The 4,686-nt window shown below is 47.2% G+C and overlaps 1 protein-coding gene across 5 annotated transcripts in view; it reads right to left on the bottom strand.

The window, feature by feature from the left end:
• The window catches only part of LOC103734776 (zinc finger protein 709), a 36,586-nt gene extending 33,291 nt beyond the window's left edge, over nucleotides 1-3,295 (bottom strand). For all 5 annotated transcript variants that reach the window (XM_029563942.1, XM_029563939.1, XM_029563943.1 and 2 more), the window contains exon 1: nucleotides 3,147-3,295. The gene's annotated coding sequence lies outside the window, so the exon portion shown is untranslated. The remainder of the gene's footprint in view (nucleotides 1-3,146) is intronic.
• Between the last annotated feature and the right edge of the window lie 1,391 nt (nucleotides 3,296-4,686).

Here is a 4,686-nt window from a genome sequence, read left to right as displayed (position 1 = left end):
AACACACACACAAAAAAAAAAAAAAAAAGATATATATATATATATATATATATATATATATATATGTATGCATATGAAAAGAAACCTCTTTTACTAAGCTGAATATACTTAAATGTGTCCAACAATGTTTAAAGTCTTTGGAACAAGGCAGTGACAGCTTGCCTAATATAAATAAGACAATTGAAAACACTACTGTTAGCAGGACATGGTGCTGCAATCCCAGCATTTAGAAGACAGAGACAGGAAGATTGGGAGTTCAAGGCCAGCCTTAGCTGTGTAGGGAGTTTGAGGCCAACTTGGGCTATGTGAGATCCTGTCTCAAAAAGGAAATAAAACCCCCTCCATTACTCAAGATGCTATCCTATTGAGAAAGAAGGTAGCAAACAGCATGGGAAAGGTCTTCAGGGGAAAAGTCTTAATGAGTCCACAAATAAACAGAAAAATCACTTCATGACAGAATTGTGCAATGGTGGCAGAAATGACAATATATGACTCAGGAACAAGCTAGTACATAAGTAGAAACATGCATGAGTTACCTCTTTCCATGGACAAGAATCAAATCATACATTGAAATAGGAAAAGATAAAGTTTCAATGCTTTTTGACAAGTCTTTGGAGGTATGAGACTACGGAGATTAACAAAGCAACAGAAATGGAATGGCCTAGCTCCTGACATCTGCTACTTTGGTCAGTGGAAGAGAATTCCAAGAGGTAAGGCTAAAAGAGGTAAGGCACAACACAGGAAGCTGTATCAAGCCGCTACACAGTTGACCTTGAATTGACACAGAAGTAGATTTTGGGAAGAAAACACTGTGCCTCTTAGCAAGTTCTCAGAGTGCTACCACTGGGAGTCACCTTCAGAAGGCCCTATAATTAAGGAGTAAAATGTTCCAGAAATCAGAACACTGATCATAAATCTCAGCATTCTCATAAACAACCTGCCACACTGACTCGGTTCGTGGCAGATGCATTAATTGGAGTAGTGTATCTGACACAAATTGCTGAGAGATCTTTGGGGTGGGCAAGCTATGATAGAGTTGATTGGACAACTACCCTTTAAGACGTGAAGATCACCATTATGTGTTCCCTGTTGGGTCAAAGTCTAAAAGAACCAGAGAATGCATATGCTTAGTTCTTTCAACCTCTTATTCCAACACAGCACATGGTCATGTTTCTCTCCCATTCTCAGAGGCTTTCTGGGGACTTTCCATGTCTTAAACATTGTACCGCCCCTGAGTGCATACTTTAAAAACCTCTGAAGTCAATAGATACTGACTGGAATCCACACTCTATCAAAGCTCAGTCAGGGAGAAGGGTTTGGTGGGGATCCAACATCCGCCACACTCTTGGGTGTACAAAAGTCACCATAGAGAAAATAGCTCTGGCCTCCTTTAACCTGTTCGGTGAGAAAGCTACCAAGGAGGTGAAAATCAAAGTAAACAGAAACCAGGTATGCTGACACACATGCATAATCCCTGCATTCTGGAAGCCGAGGTACTAGGAATATGAGTTGTGGGTCAGTATGAGCTACATAGTCACACCCTGTCTGAAACGAACGAGCGAACAAACCCAACCAAACAGAAAAACGAAGAAATATTTTAATAGCTCTGTATATCCAGGTTACCCTAGTTACAAAGACTATTATCAATGAAGCAATAATGTGTTGGCAAGGGCGTGGAGAAAAAAAATCTTGATAAACTAGGAATGCAAATTAGTAAAGATGTTGCAACATAATGTGAAAGTTCCTTCAAAATCTGCCTCATGATTTAGTTTTCCTGTTCCTCAGTATATGTCCAAAGGAAAGTGAAAAGAAGCACAGAAAACAGTCAACTGCACACCCATTTTTACTGTGAACAATAGTCAAGAACAGACTCAGCAGGGTGCCTACCAACAGATGGGTAGCTAAGGAAACTATAGTGCATATGCACAATGGTCCCCACGTGTGCAGCAAGAGCCCTTACCCACTGTGCCATCTCAGCAGCCCCCAAGAACAATCCTTCCCTGCCCTTCATGGGTTTTTAATTTTTTTAAAATAACCCATCAAGTCCAGTTAGTGCTGCCCACATGTGCATGGGTGTGGGGCACCCGCTAGAGCATGGGAAACCTGTCAATGGCCACATCCTCATAGAGAATGATTTTATTCACTGACACAGACTGCTGTCAGCCTTGACTAGAGAAGCTTCTTTTTCAGTGGACCACACTCAGCGAAGTGATACACAACTGGTCAAAGTGCTGAGAATAAGAGACCGAGTGTTCAGCCCTAAATGGGACTATGTTAACCTCACCAGCAACAGTGGAACAGGAGTGCAAAAGAGGGTGGGAGGAGGGCTGTCTTCTGGACATGACTGGCTAATGCAATTATAAACTCATAGCAGTGCTGGTCTGCACAAGACCTATACAAGATCAAGCCACAGGCTAGGCATGGGGGTGCCGGCCCTTAATCCTGCACTCGGGAGGCAGAGGCAGGCGGATCTCTGTGAGTTTGAGGCCGGCCTGCTCTACATAGTGAGTTCCAGGCCAGCTGGGGCTACAGGGAGACCCTGTTTCAAAAAGACCAAAACCAAACCAAACCGAACCGAACCGAACCAAACCAGACCAAACTAAACGCCACCATCACAAAAACCCAACAAGATCAAGCCCGCCCAAATCCCTGCATAGATGGGGTAGACGAGGTTCAGGGCCCACCCTTTACTGATGAGCTAGTGGCAATGGATCTTGTTCATTTTGTTCTTTAAATCAGTGCCTACAAACAGTCCAAGGTCAGTAAGAATTACGTCAGAGGAGACACCTCTGGTCCGTGGCCAATCACATGTGTCTGTATTTCTCTTTCCAATCAGTTTGTGAGTGTGAAGGACCTGGGGTTTTAGGGACTTACTGCCAAGTCCAACACCCGGATCAGGGGACAGGCTGCTGGATTTTGCCGTTTTCAGAATCTGAAAGACTCAGGAAGCGGGGCTCCTGTGAGGAGAAGTGGGGGCATGCAGCCCGCCGCCGCCGGTCCCCAGAGCCGCCGCCGAGCCCCGGAACAGTTGCGGCGGGAGAGGATGCCCGGGCCGGCTGCCTGGGAGCAGAGGTATCCGGGATCCGGGATCCGGGACCGCTCTGACGGCCCGCCCGCCCACCTCGCACACCCGCCCTGACGCTCACCATGTCTGCGCCCGGGGCTCCGGCGGCCTCCCCGAGGTTTCTGGGCCCAGCGCTCCCGAGGCTGCAGGGGCTGAGCCAGCTGGGACAGCGGCGGACTGGACAGCGCCTGGGGGAAGGCGGCGCCTGGAAGCTAGGCGGCGGGGAGGAACTTCCGCTCCGCCCACAGAGGCTCCTGATTGGACAGCTCGTATGGCCCGCCTCTGTGGCCCCGATTGGCTAGCTTTCTGAACTCATTTTGAGTGGGGGAGTGACAGGATAAGTAAGTGTTCTTACCATGTGGAAAAGAGCCCAAACGACGCATTCTAGCCTTCCCCAGCTTCCTGTGGACTATGGAATAATTGCACCCAACCAAAGCTTGCGCCTCGCTTTGCAGAGTGAGCACCTGCCCTGCGTTCAGGCTTAGTGTCTCTGACCCCAGAGAAAAGGAGGGCTGCTTGGGAAGAATGGGATGATGTCAAACTTAACGATTTAGGGTGAGGCAGTTAGCTTCATACCCAGGGCTTTCTTCAAACATTTCTTCCAATTTATCCATTTTCAGCCAAGAAAAGGAAAACATACAAATAAGCAAGTACAGTTATTCAATGCATACTGGAGGGATTGTGCCCACAACATTCCACAAAAGAACTGAAAGACTCAGTGGATAAAGTCCTTGCCTCTGCAAGCATGATTCAAACATGAGTTTGAATCTCCAGTACATACATAAAAAGCCAGGCAGGATGGAACATACTGTAACCCCAAGCGCTGGGGCCATGGTAATGACGGTGGGAGGGGGTTGTAGAGACAGGCAGATAGATACCTGGGGCTTTCTGGTCAGCCAGTCTAATCCAAATGGTGAACTTCAGGTTTAGAGGGAGACTCTGTCTCAAAAAATAAGGTGGAGAGCAATAGAGGAAGACACCCGACTTCTATATCTAGCCTCTACACAGGCACACACGGGCACACTTACCTACAAACCCATGCACACGCAGGTGTGCATGCATGTACACCAAAAGTAAGCCACTTATTTGAACTATCTGTGACAGCAGCCAGCTGCATCCAAAGTCTCAGTGAAAACTGGCATTCAGAAGGCTGGACAGATTTCTGAACCTGAGAACCAATGCAGTGACTGAAATACAGCCCTGGAGTGCATCACTCTAATGTAACTCTGGAGGACAACCATAGCATGCTGTCCTTGCCTCCCAGTGTGGAAATCTCTGTCCTTTGACAACTTTATACTCATCTTGTCACATGGTTCTCCCCTATGCTGGATAGCTTCAGTTGTCAGCTTGACACACCTCAGGAATTTCCTTATTGGATTGGCCTGCGGCCATGTCTGTGGGGCATTTTCTTGACTGTTGAGTGATACGGGAGGGCCAAGCCCACTGTGGGCAGTTCCACCCCTGGGCAGGTGGTCCTGTGTTGTATAAGAAAGCAAACTGACTTGGGAGGCAGAGGCAGGCAGATCTCTGTGAGTTCAAGGCCAGCCTGGTGTACAATGTGAGTTCCAGGCCAGCTGGGACTACAGTGAGACCCTGTCTCAAAAAGATCAAAAAAAGAAAGA

This window comes from Nannospalax galili, unplaced genomic scaffold, assembly GCF_000622305.1.
Source record: "Nannospalax galili isolate Female #2095 unplaced genomic scaffold, S.galili_v1.0 scaffold2397, whole genome shotgun sequence".
Classification (NCBI taxonomy): Eukaryota; Metazoa; Chordata; class Mammalia; order Rodentia; family Spalacidae; genus Nannospalax; species Nannospalax galili.
This window is presented reverse-complemented; position numbering and strand designations above follow the sequence as displayed.